Genomic DNA, 15,703 nt, shown 5'->3' on the forward strand with positions numbered 1-15,703 from the left:
CCCATCGTGTTCTAGAAGTTGCACGGATGTCTGCCAAGTGTTTGGCAGGAAGAAAAGAAAAGTTGTCCAAAACAGCTTCCAATCGAATGTTCATGTGATTGGAAAAGTCAGGAGAGTGCAAAGGTACTGTTTTCTATCAGTTGGCAAGGTGCGCACACAATCCCAGTGTTGTACAGCTTGCTTCTTCACCTTCCCGAAGCTGCCGCTCTCGCCGGCTGCCGGAGCCCAAGAAGCGGCTTCTTCGCGCAAAGACGATTGTGCCGCTCACAGTGCTCTCCTTAGCGCGGCTTCTGCCGAAAGACGCCCGGCAGCGGCTCTTTCCTCCGGAGAGCATCCTACCTTCGTCTTTAGCTCCTCTTCTCATCTACACCTCGGCAAAAAGCTTTCCCACTATGTCTGGCTAGGAAAAACTGTGCCAGCACAGAAAACATCTCCCATCGTGTTCTAGATGTTGCAAGGATGTCTGCCAAGTGTTTGGCAGGAAGAAAAGTTGTCCAAAACAGCTTCCAATCGAATGTTCATGTGATTGGAAAAGTCAGGAGAGTGCAAAGGTACTGTTTTCTATCAGTTGGCAAGGTGCGCACACAATCCCAGTGTTGTACAGCTTGCTTCTTCACCTTCCCGAAGCTGCCGCTCTCGCCGGCTGCCGGAGCCCAAGAAGCGGCTTCTTCGCGCAAAGACGATTGTGCCGCTCACAGCGCTCTCCTTAGCGCGGCTTCTGCCGAAAGACGCCCGGCAGTGGCTCTTACCTCCGGAGAGCATCCTACCTTCGTCTTTAGCTCCTCTTCTCATCTACACCTCGGCAAAAAGCTTTTCCACTATGTCTGGCTAGGAAAAACTGTGCCAGCAAAGAAAACATCTCCCATCGTGTTCTAGAAGTTGCACGGATGTCTGCCAAGTGTTTGGCAGGAAGAAAAGAAAAGTTGTCCAAAACAGCTTCCAATCGAATGTTCATGTGATTGGAAAAGTCAGGAGAGTGCAAAGGTACTGTTTTCTATCAGTTGGCAAGGTGCGCACACAATCCCAGTGTTGTACAGCTTGCTTCTTCACCTTCCCGAAGCTGCCGCTCTCGCCGGCTGCCGGAGCCCAAGAAGCGGCTTCTTCACGCAAAGACGATTGTGCCGCTCACAGTGCTCTCCTTAGCGCGGCTTCTGCCGAAAGACGCCCGGCAGCGGCTCTTTCCTCCAGAGAGCATCCTATCTTCGTCTTTCGCGTCTTTTGTAGTCTACATCTTAGCAAAACGCTTTCCCACTATGTCTGGCTAGGAAAAACTGTGCCAGCAAAGAAAACATCTCCCATCGTGTTCTAGAAGTTGCACGGATGTCTGCCAAGTGTTTGGCAGGAAGAAAAGAAAAGTTGTCCAAAACAGCTTCCAATCGAATGTTCATGTGATTGGAAAAGTCAGGAGAGTGCAAAGGTACTGTTTTCTATCAGTTGGCAAGGTGCGCACACAATCCCAGTGTTGTACAGCTTGCTTCTTCACCTTCCCGAAGCTGCCGCTCTCGCCGGCTGCCGGAGCCCAAGAAGCGGCTTCTTCGCGCAAAGACGATTGTGCCGCTCACAGTGCTCTCCTTAGCGCGGCTTCTGCCGAAAGACGCCCGGCAGCGGCTCTTTCCTCCGGAGAGCATCCTACCTTCGTCTTTAGCTCCTCTTCTCATCTACACCTCGGCAAAAAGCTTTCCCACTATGTCTGGCTAGGAAAAACTGTGCCAGCACAGAAAACATCTCCCATCGTGTTCTAGAAGTTGCACGGATGTCTGCCAAGTGTTTGGCAGGAAGAAAAGAAAAGTTGTCCAAAACAGCTTCCAATCGAATGTTCATGTGATTGGAAAAGTCAGGAGAGTGCAAAGGTACTGTTTTCTATCAGTTGGCAAGGTGCGCACACAATCCCAGTGTTGTACAGCTTGCTTCTTCACCTTCCCGAAGCTGCCGCTCTCGCCGGCTGCCGGAGCCCAAGAAGCGGCTTCTTCGCGCAAAGACGATTGTGCCGCTCACAGCGCTCTCCTTAGCGCGGCTTCTGCCGAAAGACGCCCGGCAGCGGCTCTTACCTCCGGAGAGCATCCTACCTTCGTCTTTAGCTCCTCTTCTCATCTACACCTCGGCAAAAAGCTTTCCCACTATGTCTGGCTAGGAAAAACTGTGCCAGCACAGAAAACATCTCCCATCGTGTTCTAGATGTTGCACGGATGTCTGCCAAGTGTTTGGCAGGAAGAAAAGAAAAGTTGTCCAAAACAGCTTCCAATCGAATGTTCCTGTGATTGGAAAAGTCAGGAGAGTGCAAAGGTACTGTTTTCTATCAGTTGGCAAGGTGCGCACACAATCCCAGTGTTGTACAGCTTGCTTCTTCACCTTCCCGAAGCTGCCGCTCTCGCCGGCTGCCGGAGCCCAAGAAGCGGCTTCTTCGCGCAAAGACGATTGTGCCGCTCACAGTGCTCTCCTTAGCGCGGCTTCTGCCGAAAGACGCCCGGCAGCGGCTCTTTCCTCCGGAGAGCATCCTACCTTCGTCTTTAGCTCCTCTTCTCATCTACACCTCGGCAAAAAGCTTTCCCACTATGTCTGGCTAGGAAAAACTGTGCCAGCACAGAAAACATCTCCCATCGTGTTCTAGATGTTGCACGGATGTCTGCCAAGTGTTTGGCAGGAAGAAAAGAAAAGTTGTCCAAAACAGCTTCCAATCGAATGTTCATGTGATTGGAAAAGTCAGGAGAGTGCAAAGGTACTGTTTTCTATCAGTTGGCAAGGTGCGCACACAATCCCAGTGTTGTACAGCTTGCTTCTTCACCTTCCCGAAGCTGCCGCTCTCGCCGGCTGCCGGAGCCCAAGAAGCGGCTTCTTCACGCAAAGACGATTGTGCCGCTCACAGTGCTCTCCTTAGCGCGGCTTCTGCCGAAAGACGCCCGGCAGCGGCTCTTTCCTCCAGAGAGCATCCTATCTTCGTCTTTCGCGTCTTTTGTAGTCTACATCTTAGCAAAACGCTTTCCCACTATGTCTGGCTAGGAAAAACTGTGCCAGCACAGAAAACATCTCCCATCGTGTTCTAGAAGTTGCACGGATGTCTGCCAAGTGTTTGGCAGGAAGAAAAGAAAAGTTGTCCAAAACAGCTTCCAATCGAATGTTCATGTGATTGGAAAAGTCAGGAGAGTGCAAAGGTACTGTTTTCTATCAGTTGGCAAGGTGCGCACACAATCCCAGTGTTGTACAGCTTGCTTCTTCACCTTCCCGAAGCTGCCGCTCTCGCCGGCTGCCGGAGCCCAAGAAGCGGCTTCTTCGCGCAAAGACGATTGTGCTGCTCACAGCGCTCTCCTTAGCGCGGCTTCTGCCGAAAGACGCCCGGCAGCGGCTCTTACCTCCGGAGAGCATCCTACCTTCGTCTTTAGCTCCTCTTCTCATCTACACCTCGGCAAAAAGCTTTTCCACTATGTCTGGCTAGGAAAAACTGTGCCAGCACAGAAAACATCTCCCATCGTGTTCTAGAAGTTGCACGGATGTCTGCCAAGTGTTTGGCAGGAAGAAAAGAAAAGTTGTCCAAAACAGCTTCCAATCGAATGTTCATGTGATTGGAAAAGTCAGGAGAGTGCAAAGGTACTGTTTTCTATCAGTTGGCAAGGTGCGCACACAATCCCAGTGTTGTACAGCTTGCTTCTTCACCTTCCCGAAGCTGCCGCTCTCGCCGGCTGCCGGAGCCCAAGAAGCGGCTTCTTCGCGCAAAGACGATTGTGCCGCTCACAGTGCTCTCCTTAGCGCGGCTTCTGCCGAAAGACGCCCGGCAGCGGCTCTTTCCTCCGGAGAGCATCCTACCTTCGTCTTTAGCTCCTCTTCTCATCTACACCTCGGCAAAAAGCTTTCCCACTATGTCTGGCTAGGAAAAACTGTGCCAGCACAGAAAACATCTCCCATCGTGTTCTAGATGTTGCACGGATGTCTGCCAAGTGTTTGGCAGGAAGAAAAGAAAAGTTGTCCAAAACAGCTTCCAATCGAATGTTCATGTGATTGGAAAAGTCAGGAGAGTGCAAAGGTACTGTTTTCTATCAGTTGGCAAGGTGCGCACACAATCCCAGTGTTGTACAGCTTGCTTCTTCACCTTCCCGAAGCTGCCGCTCTCGCCGGCTGCCGGAGCCCAAGAAGCGGCTTCTTCGCACAAAGACGATTGTGCCGCTCACAGTGCTCTCCTTAGCGCGGCTTCTGCCGAAAGACGCCCGGCAGCGGCTCTTACCTCCGGAGAGCATCCTACCTTCGTCTTTAGCTCCTCTTCTCATCTACACCTCGGCAAAAAGCTTTTCCACTATGTCTGGCTAGGAAAAACTGTGCCAGCAAAGAAAACATCTCCCATCGTGTTCTAGAAGTTGCACGGATGTCTGCCAAGTGTTTGGCAGGAAGAAAAGAAAAGTTGTCCAAAACAGCTTCCAATCGAATGTTCATGTGATTGGAAAAGTCAGGAGAGTGCAAAGGTACTGTTTTCTATCAGTTGGCAAGGTGCGCACACAATCCCAGTGTTGTACAGCTTGCTTCTTCACCTTCCCGAAGCTGCCGCTCTCGCCGGCTGCCGGAGCCCAAGAAGCGGCTTCTTCGCGCAAAGACGATTGTGCCGCTCACAGTGCTCTCCTTAGCGCGGCTTCTGCCGAAAGACGCCCGGCAGCGGCTCTTTCCTCCGGAGAGCATCCTACCTTCGTCTTTAGCTCCTCTTCTCATCTACACCTCGGCAAAAAGCTTTCCCACTATGTCTGGCTAGGAAAAACTGTGCCAGCACAGAAAACATCTCCCATCGTGTTCTAGATGTTGCACGGATGTCTGCCAAGTGTTTGGCAGGAAGAAAAGTTGTCCAAAACAGCTTCCAATCGAATGTTCATGTGATTGGAAAAGTCAGGAGAGTGCAAAGGTACTGTTTTCTATCAGTTGGCAAGGTGCGCACACAATCCCAGTGTTGTACAGCTTGCTTCTTCACCTTCCCGAAGCTGCCGCTCTCGCCGGCTGCCGGAGCCCAAGAAGCGGCTTCTTCGCGCAAAGACGATTGTGCCGCTCACAGCGCTCTCCTTAGCGCGGCTTCTGCCGAAAGACGCCCGGCAGCGGCTCTTACCTCCGGAGAGCATCCTACCTTCGTCTTTCGCGTCTTTTGTTGTCTACATCTTAGCAAAACGCTTTCCCACTATGTCTGGCTAGGAAAAACTGTGCCAGCACAGAAAACATCTCCCATCGTGTTCTAGATGTTGCACGGATGTCTGCCAAGTGTTTGGCAGGAAGAAAAGAAAAGTTGTCCAAAACAGCTTCCAATCGAATGTTCATGTGATTGGAAAAGTCAGGAGAGTGCAAAGGTACTGTTTTCTATCAGTTGGCAAGGTGCGCACACAATCCCAGTGTTGTACAGCTTGCTTCTTCACCTTCCCGAAGCTGCCGCTCTCGCCGGCTGCCGGAGCCCAAGAAGCGGCTTCTTCGCGCAAAGACGATTGTGCCGCTCACAGTGCTCTCCTTAGCGCGGCTTCTGCCGAAAGACGCCCGGCAGCGGCTCTTACCTCCGGAGAGCATCCTACCTTCGTCTTTAGCTCCTCTTCTCATCTACACCTCGGCAAAAAGCTTTTCCACTATGTCTGGCTAGGAAAAACTGTGCCAGCAAAGAAAACATCTCCCATCGTGTTCTAGAAGTTGCACGGATGTCTGCCAAGTGTTTGGCAGGAAGAAAAGAAAAGTTGTCCAAAACAGCTTCCAATCGAATGTTCATGTGATTGGAAAAGTCAGGAGAGTGCAAAGGTACTGTTTTCTATCAGTTGGCAAGGTGCGCACACAATCCCAGTGTTGTACAGCTTGCTTCTTCACCTTCCCGAAGCTGCCGCTCTCGCCGGCTGCCGGAGCCCAAGAAGCGGCTTCTTCGCGCAAAGACGATTGTGCCGCTCACAGTGCTCTCCTTAGCGCGGCTTCTGCCGAAAGACGCCCGGCAGCGGCTCTTTCCTCCGGAGAGCATCCTACCTTCGTCTTTAGCTCCTCTTCTCATCTACACCTCGGCAAAAAGCTTTCCCACTATGTCTGGCTAGGAAAAACTGTGCCAGCACAGAAAACATCTCCCATCGTGTTCTAGATGTTGCAAGGATGTCTGCCAAGTGTTTGGCAGGAAGAAAAGTTGTCCAAAACAGCTTCCAATCGAATGTTCATGTGATTGGAAAAGTCAGGAGAGTGCAAAGGTACTGTTTTCTATCAGTTGGCAAGGTGCGCACACAATCCCAGTGTTGTACAGCTTGCTTCTTCACCTTCCCGAAGCTGCCGCTCTCGCCGGCTGCCGGAGCCCAAGAAGCGGCTTCTTCGCGCAAAGACGATTGTGCCGCTCACAGCGCTCTCCTTAGCGCGGCTTCTGCCGAAAGACGCCCGGCAGTGGCTCTTACCTCCGGAGAGCATCCTACCTTCGTCTTTAGCTCCTCTTCTCATCTACACCTCGGCAAAAAGCTTTTCCACTATGTCTGGCTAGGAAAAACTGTGCCAGCAAAGAAAACATCTCCCATCGTGTTCTAGAAGTTGCACGGATGTCTGCCAAGTGTTTGGCAGGAAGAAAAGAAAAGTTGTCCAAAACAGCTTCCAATCGAATGTTCATGTGATTGGAAAAGTCAGGAGAGTGCAAAGGTACTGTTTTCTATCAGTTGGCAAGGTGCGCACACAATCCCAGTGTTGTACAGCTTGCTTCTTCACCTTCCCGAAGCTGCCGCTCTCGCCGGCTGCCGGAGCCCAAGAAGCGGCTTCTTCGCGCAAAGACGATTGTGCCGCTCACAGTGCTCTCCTTAGCGCGGCTTCTGCCGAAAGACGCCCGGCAGCGGCTCTTTCCTCCGGAGAGCATCCTATCTTCGTCTTTCGCGTCTTTTGTAGTCTACATCTTAGCAAAACGCTTTCCCACTATGTCTGGCTAGGAAAAACTGTGCCAGCAAAGAAAACATCTCCCATCGTGTTCTAGAAGTTGCACGGATGTCTGCCAAGTGTTTGGCAGGAAGAAAAGAAAAGTTGTCCAAAACAGCTTCCAATCGAATGTTCATGTGATTGGAAAAGTCAGGAGAGTGCAAAGGTACTGTTTTCTATCAGTTGGCAAGGTGCGCACACAATCCCAGTGTTGTACAGCTTGCTTCTTCACCTTCCCGAAGCTGCCGCTCTCGCCGGCTGCCGGAGCCCAAGAAGCGGCTTCTTCGCGCAAAGACGATTGTGCCGCTCACAGTGCTCTCCTTAGCGCGGCTTCTGCCGAAAGACGCCCGGCAGCGGCTCTTTCCTCCGGAGAGCATCCTACCTTCGTCTTTAGCTCCTCTTCTCATCTACACCTCGGCAAAAAGCTTTCCCACTATGTCTGGCTAGGAAAAACTGTGCCAGCACAGAAAACATCTCCCATCGTGTTCTAGAAGTTGCACGGATGTCTGCCAAGTGTTTGGCAGGAAGAAAAGAAAAGTTGTCCAAAACAGCTTCCAATCGAATGTTCATGTGATTGGAAAAGTCAGGAGAGTGCAAAGGTACTGTTTTCTATCAGTTGGCAAGGTGCGCACACAATCCCAGTGTTGTACAGCTTGCTTCTTCACCTTCCCGAAGCTGCCGCTCTCGCCGGCTGCCGGAGCCCAAGAAGCGGCTTCTTCGCGCAAAGACGATTGTGCCGCTCACAGCGCTCTCCTTAGCGCGGCTTCTGCCGAAAGACGCCCGGCAGCGGCTCTTACCTCCGGAGAGCATCCTACCTTCGTCTTTAGCTCCTCTTCTCATCTACACCTCGGCAAAAAGCTTTCCCACTATGTCTGGCTAGGAAAAACTGTGCCAGCACAGAAAACATCTCCCATCGTGTTCTAGAAGTTGCACGGATGTCTGCCAAGTGTTTGGCAGGAAGAAAAGAAAAGTTGTCCAAAACAGCTTCCAATCGAATGTTCCTGTGATTGGAAAAGTCAGGAGAGTGCAAAGGTACTGTTTTCTATCAGTTGGCAAGGTGCGCACACAATCCCAGTGTTGTACAGCTTGCTTCTTCACCTTCCCGAAGCTGCCGCTCTCGCCGGCTGCCGGAGCCCAAGAAGCGGCTTCTTCGCGCAAAGACGATTGTGCCGCTCACAGTGCTCTCCTTAGCGCGGCTTCTGCCGAAAGACGCCCGGCAGCGGCTCTTTCCTCCGGAGAGCATCCTACCTTCGTCTTTAGCTCCTCTTCTCATCTACACCTCGGCAAAAAGCTTTCCCACTATGTCTGGCTAGGAAAAACTGTGCCAGCACAGAAAACATCTCCCATCGTGTTCTAGATGTTGCACGGATGTCTGCCAAGTGTTTGGCAGGAAGAAAAGAAAAGTTGTCCAAAACAGCTTCCAATCGAATGTTCATGTGATTGGAAAAGTCAGGAGAGTGCAAAGGTACTGTTTTCTATCAGTTGGCAAGGTGCGCACACAATCCCAGTGTTGTACAGCTTGCTTCTTCACCTTCCCGAAGCTGCCGCTCTCGCCGGCTGCCGGAGCCCAAGAAGCGGCTTCTTCACGCAAAGACGATTGTGCCGCTCACAGTGCTCTCCTTAGCGCGGCTTCTGCCGAAAGACGCCCGGCAGCGGCTCTTTCCTCCGGAGAGCATCCTATCTTCGTCTTTCGCGTCTTTTGTAGTCTACATCTTAGCAAAACGCTTTCCCACTATGTCTGGCTAGGAAAAACTGTGCCAGCACAGAAAACATCTCCCATCGTGTTCTAGAAGTTGCACGGATGTCTGCCAAGTGTTTGGCAGGAAGAAAAGAAAAGTTGTCCAAAACAGCTTCCAATCGAATGTTCATGTGATTGGAAAAGTCAGGAGAGTGCAAAGGTACTGTTTTCTATCAGTTGGCAAGGTGCGCACACAATCCCAGTGTTGTACAGCTTGCTTCTTCACCTTCCCGAAGCTGCCGCTCTCGCCGGCTGCCGGAGCCCAAGAAGCGGCTTCTTCGCGCAAAGACGATTGTGCCGCTCACAGCGCTCTCCTTAGCGCGGCTTCTGCCGAAAGACGCCCGGCAGCGGCTCTTTCCTCCGGAGAGCATCCTACCTTCGTCTTTAGCTCCTCTTCTCATCTACACCTCGGCAAAAAGCTTTTCCACTATGTCTGGCTAGGAAAAACTGTGCCAGCAAAGAAAACATCTCCCATCGTGTTCTAGAAGTTGCACGGATGTCTGCCAAGTGTTTGGCAGGAAGAAAAGAAAAGTTGTCCAAAACAGCTTCCAATCGAATGTTCATGTGATTGGAAAAGTCAGGAGAGTGCAAAGGTACTGTTTTCTATCAGTTGGCAAGGTGCGCACACAATCCCAGTGTTGTACAGCTTGCTTCTTCACCTTCCCGAAGCTGCCGCTCTCGCCGGCTGCCGGAGCCCAAGAAGCGGCTTCTTCGCGCAAAGACGATTGTGCCGCTCACAGTGCTCTCCTTAGCGCGGCTTCTGCCGAAAGACGCCCGGCAGCGGCTCTTTCCTCCGGAGAGCATCCTACCTTCGTCTTTAGCTCCTCTTCTCATCTACACCTCGGCAAAAAGCTTTCCCACTATGTCTGGCTAGGAAAAACTGTGCCAGCACAGAAAACATCTCCCATCGTGTTCTAGATGTTGCACGGATGTCTGCCAAGTGTTTGGCAGGAAGAAAAGAAAAGTTGTCCAAAACAGCTTCCAATCGAATGTTCATGTGATTGGAAAAGTCAGGAGAGTGCAAAGGTACTGTTTTCTATCAGTTGGCAAGGTGCGCACACAATCCCAGTGTTGTACAGCTTGCTTCTTCACCTTCCCGAAGCTGCCGCTCTCGCCGGCTGCCGGAGCCCAAGAAGCGGCTTCTTCGCGCAAAGACGATTGTGCCGCTCACAGTGCTCTCCTTAGCGCGGCTTCTGCCGAAAGACGCCCGGCAGCGGCTCTTTCCTCCGGAGAGCATCCTATCTTCGTTTTTCGCGTCTTTTGTAGTCTACATCTTAGCAAAACGCTTTCCCACTATGTCTGGCTAGGAAAAACTGTGCCAGCACAGAAAACATCTCCCATCGTGTTCTAGATGTTGCACGGATGTCTGCCAAGTGTTTGGCAGGAAGAAAAGAAAAGTTGTCCAAAACAGCTTCCAATCGAATGTTCATGTGATTGGAAAAGTCAGGAGAGTGCAAAGGTACTGTTTTCTATCAGTTGGCAAGGTGCGCACACAATCCCAGTGTTGTACAGCTTGCTTCTTCACCTTCCCGAAGCTGCCGCTCTCGCCGGCTGCCGGAGCCCAAGAAGCGGCTTCTTCGCGCAAAGACGATTGTGCCGCTCACAGCGCTCTCCTTAGCGCGGCTTCTGCCGAAAGACGCCCGGCAGCGGCTCTTTCCTCCGGAGAGCATCCTACCTTCGTCTTTAGCTCCTCTTCTCATCTACACCTCGGCAAAAAGCTTTCCCACTATGTCTGGCTAGGAAAAACTGTGCCAGCACAGAAAACATCTCCCATCGTGTTCTAGATGTTGCACGGATGTCTGCCAAGTGTTTGGCAGGAAGAAAAGAAAAGTTGTCCAAAACAGCTTCCAATCGAATGTTCATGTGATTGGAAAAGTCAGGAGAGTGCAAAGGTACTGTTTTCTATCAGTTGGCAAGGTGCGCACACAATCCCAGTGTTGTACAGCTTGCTTCTTCACCTTCCCGAAGCTGCCGCTCTCGCCGGCTGCCGGAGCCCAAGAAGCGGCTTCTTCGCGCAAAGACGATTGTGCCGCTCACAGCGCTCTCCTTAGCGCGGCTTCTGCCGAAAGACGCCCGGCAGCGGCTCTTTCCTCCGGAGAGCATCCTACCTTCGTCTTTAGCTCCTCTTCTCATCTACACCTCGGCAAAAAGCTTTTCCACTATGTCTGGCTAGGAAAAACTGTGCCAGCAAAGAAAACATCTCCCATCGTGTTCTAGAAGTTGCACGGATGTCTGCCAAGTGTTTGGCAGGAAGAAAAGAAAAGTTGTCCAAAACAGCTTCCAATCGAATGTTCATGTGATTGGAAAAGTCAGGAGAGTGCAAAGGTACTGTTTTCTATCAGTTGGCAAGGTGCGCACACAATCCCAGTGTTGTACAGCTTGCTTCTTCACCTTCCCGAAGCTGCCGCTCTCGCCGGCTGCCGGAGCCCAAGAAGCGGCTTCTTCGCGCAAAGACGATTGTGCCGCTCACAGTGCTCTCCTTAGCGCGGCTTCTGCCGAAAGACGCCCGGCAGCGGCTCTTTCCTCCGGAGAGCATCCTACCTTCGTCTTTAGCTCCTCTTCTCATCTACACCTCGGCAAAAAGCTTTCCCACTATGTCTGGCTAGGAAAAACTGTGCCAGCACAGAAAACATCTCCCATCGTGTTCTAGATGTTGCACGGATGTCTGCCAAGTGTTTGGCAGGAAGAAAAGAAAAGTTGTCCAAAACAGCTTCCAATCGAATGTTCATGTGATTGGAAAAGTCAGGAGAGTGCAAAGGTACTGTTTTCTATCAGTTGGCAAGGTGCACACACAATCCCAGTGTTGTACAGCTTGCTTCTTCACCTTCCCGAAGCTGCCGCTCTCGCCGGCTGCCGGAGCCCAAGAAGCGGCTTCTTCGCGCAAAGACGATTGTGCCGCTCACAGCGCTCTCCTTAGCGCGGCTTCTGCCGAAAGACGCCCGGCAGCGGCTCTTACCTCCGGAGAGCATCCTACCTTCGTCTTTAGCTCCTCTTCTCATCTACACCTCGGCAAAAAGCTTTTCCACTATGTCTGGCTAGGAAAAACTGTGCCAGCACAGAAAACATCTCCCATCGTGTTCTAGAAGTTGCACGGATGTCTGCCAAGTGTTTGGCAGGAAGAAAAGAAAAGTTGTCCAAAACAGCTTCCAATCGAATGTTCATGTGATTGGAAAAGTCAGGAGAGTGCAAAGGTACTGTTTTCTATCAGTTGGCAAGGTGCGCACACAATCCCAGTGTTGTACAGCTTGCTTCTTCACCTTCCCGAAGCTGCCGCTCTCGCCCGCTGCCGGAGCCCAAGAAGCGGCTTCTTCCCGCAAAGACGATTGTGCCGCTCACAGTGCTCTCCTTAGCGCGGCTTCTGCCGAAAGACGCCCGGCAGCGGCTCTTTCCTCCAGAGAGCATCCTATCTTCGTCTTTCGCGTCTTTTGTAGTCTACATCTTAGCAAAACGCTTTCCCACTATGTCTGGCTAGGAAAAACTGTGCCAGCACAGAAAACATCTCCCATCGTGTTCTAGAAGTTGCACGGATGTCTGCCAAGTGTTTGGCAGGAAGAAAAGAAAAGTTGTCCAAAACAGCTTCCAATCGAATGTTCATGTGATTGGAAAAGTCAGGAGAGTGCAAAGGTACTGTTTTCTATCAGTTGGCAAGGTGCGCACACAATCCCAGTGTTGTACAGCTTGCTTCTTCACCTTCCCGAAGCTGCCGCTCTCGCCGGCTGCCGGAGCCCAAGAAGCGGCTTCTTCGCGCAAAGACGATTGTGCCGCTCACAGCGCTCTCCTTAGCGCGGCTTCTGCCGAAAGACGCCCGGCAGCGGCTCTTTCCTCCGGAGAGCATCCTACCTTCGTCTTTAGCTCCTCTTCTCATCTACACCTCGGCAAAAAGCTTTTCCACTATGTCTGGCTAGGAAAAACTGTGCCAGCAAAGAAATCATCTCCCATCGTGTTCTAGAAGTTGCACGGATGTCTGCCAAGTGTTTGGCAGGAAGAAAAGAAAAGTTGTCCAAAACAGCTTCCAATCGAATGTTCATGTGATTGGAAAAGTCAGGAGAGTGCAAAGGTACTGTTTTCTATCAGTTGGCAAGGTGCGCACACAATCCCAGTGTTGTACAGCTTGCTTCTTCACCTTCCCGAAGCTGCCGCTCTCGCCGGCTGCCGGAGCCCAAGAAGCGGCTTCTTCGCGCAAAGACGATTGTGCCGCTCACAGTGCTCTCCTTAGCGCGGCTTCTGCCGAAAGACGCCCGGCAGCGGCTCTTTCCTCCGGAGAGCATCCTACCTTCGTCTTTAGCTCCTCTTCTCATCTACACCTCGGCAAAAAGCTTTCCCACTATGTCTGGCTAGGAAAAACTGTGCCAGCACAGAAAACATCTCCCATCGTGTTCTAGATGTTGCACGGATGTCTGCCAAGTGTTTGGCAGGAAGAAAAGAAAAGTTGTCCAAAACAGCTTCCAATCGAATGTTCATGTGATTGGAAAAGTCAGGAGAGTGCAAAGGTACTGTTTTCTATCAGTTGGCAAGGTGCGCACACAATCCCAGTGTTGTACAGCTTGCTTCTTCACCTTCCCGAAGCTGCCGCTCTCGCCGGCTGCCGGAGCCCAAGAAGCGGCTTCTTCGCGCAAAGACGATTGTGCCGCTCACAGCGCTCTCCTTAGCGCGGCTTCTGCCGAAAGACGCCCGGCAGCGGCTCTTTCCTCCGGAGAGCATCCTACCTTCGTCTTTAGCTCCTCTTCTCATCTACACCTCGGCAAAAAGCTTTCCCACTATGTCTGGCTAGGAAAAACTGTGCCAGCAAAGAAAACATCTCCCATCGTGTTCTAGAAGTTGCACGGATGTCTGCCAAGTGTTTGGCAGGAAGAAAAGAAAAGTTGTCCAAAACAGCTTCCAATCGAATGTTCATGTGATTGGAAAAGTCAGGAGAGTGCAAAGGTACTGTTTTCTATCAGTTGGCAAGGTGCGCACACAATCCCAGTGTTGTACAGCTTGCTTCTTCACCTTCCCGAAGCTGCCGCTCTCGCCGGCTGCCGGAGCCCAAGAAGCGGCTTCTTCGCGCAAAGACGATTGTGCCGCTCACAGTGCTCTCCTTAGCGCGGCTTCTGCCGAAAGACGCCCGGCAGCGGCTCTTTCCTCCGGAGAGCATCCTATCTTCGTCTTTCGCGTCTTTTGTAGTCTACATCTTAGCAAAACGCTTTCCCACTATGTCTGGCTAGGAAAAACTGTGCCAGCACAGAAAACATCTCCCATCGTGTTCTAGAAGTTGCACGGATGTCTGCTAAGTGTTTGACAGGAAGAAAAGAAAAGTTGTCCAAAACAGCTTCCAATCGAATGTTCATGTGATTGGAAAAGTCAGGAGAGTGCAAAGGTACTGTTTTCTATCAGTTGGCAAGGTGCGCACACAATCCCAGTGTTGTACAGCTTGCTTCTTCACCTTCCCGAAGCTGCCGCTCTCGCCGGCTGCCGGAGCCCAAGAAGCGGCTTCTTCGCGCAAAGACGATTGTGCCGCTCACAGTGCTCTCCTTAGCGCGGCTTCTGCCGAAAGACGCCCGGCAGCGGCTCTTTCCTCCGTAGAGCATCCTATCTTCGTCTTTAGCTCCTCTTCTCATCTACACCTCGGCAAAAAGCTTTTCCACTATGTCTGGCTAGGAAAAACTGTGCCAGCAAAGAAAACATCTCCCATCGTGTTCTAGAAGTTGCACGGATGTCTGCCAAGTGTTTGGCAGGAAGAAAAGAAAAGTTGTCCAAAACAGCTTCCAATCGAATGTTCATGTGATTGGAAAAGTCAGGAGAGTGCAAAGGTACTGTTTTCTATCAGTTGGCAAGGTGCGCACACAATCCCAGTGTTGTACAGCTTGCTTCTTCACCTTCCCGAAGCTGCCGCTCTCGCCGGCTGCCGGAGCCCAAGAAGCGGCTTCTTCGCGCAGAGACGATTGTGCGGCTCACAGTGCTCTCCTTAGCGCGGCTTCTGCCGAAAGACGCCCGGCAGTGGCTCTTACCTCCGGAGAGCATCCTACCTTCGTCTTTAGCTCCTCTTCTCATCTACACCTCGGCAAAAAGCTTTCCCACTATGTCTGGCTAGGAAAAACTGTGCCAGCACAGAAAACATCTCCCATCGTGTTCTAGATGTTGCACGGATGTCTGCCAAGTGTTTGGCAGGAAGAAAAGAAAAGTTGTCCAAAACAGCTTCCAATCGAATGTTCATGTGATTGGAAAAGTCAGGAGAGTGCAAAGGTACTGTTTTCTATCAGTTGGCAAGGTGCGCACACAATCCCAGTGTTGTACAGCTTGCTTCTTCACCTTCCCGAAGCTGCCGCTCTCGCCGGCTCCCGGAGCCCAAGAAGCGGCTTCTTCGCGCAAAGACGATTGTGCCGCTCACAGTGCTCTCCTTAGTGCGGCTTCTGCCGAAAGACGCCCGGCAGCGGCTCTTTCCTCCGGAGAGCATCCTATCTTCGTCTTTCGCGTCTTTTGTAGTCTACATCTTAGCAAAACGCTTTCCCACTATGTCTGGCTAGGAAAAACTGTGCCAGCACAGAAAACATCTCCCATCGTGTTCTAGAAGTTGCACGGATGTCTGCCAAGTGTTTGGCAGGAAGAAAAGAAAAGTTGTCCAAAACAGCTTCCAATCGAATGTTCATGTGATTGGAAAAGTCAGGAGAGTGCAAAGGTAGTGTTTTCTATCAGTTGGCAAGGTGCGCACACAATCCCAGTGTTGTACAGCTTGCTTCTTCACCTTCCCGAAGCTGCCGCTCTCGCCGGCTGCCGGAGCCCAAGAAGCGGCTTCTTCGCGCAAAGACGATTGTGCCGCTCACAGTGCTCTCCTTAGCGCGGCTTCTGCCGAAAGACGCCCGGCAGCGGCTCTTTCCTCCGGAGAGCATCCTACCTTCGTCTTTAGCTCCTCTTCTCATCTACACCTCGGCAAAAAGCTTTCCCACTATGTCTGGCTAGGAAAAACTGTGCCAGCACAGAAAACATCTCCCATCGTGTTCTAGAAGTTGCACGGATGTCTGCCAAGTGTTTGGCAGGAAGAAAAGAAAAGTTGTCCAAAACAGCTTCCAATCGAATGTTCCTGTGATTGGAAAAGTCAGGAGAGTGCAAAGGTACTGT

Source organism: Melospiza georgiana, chromosome 23, assembly GCF_028018845.1.
Source record: "Melospiza georgiana isolate bMelGeo1 chromosome 23, bMelGeo1.pri, whole genome shotgun sequence".
NCBI lineage: Eukaryota > Metazoa > Chordata > Aves > Passeriformes > Passerellidae > Melospiza > Melospiza georgiana.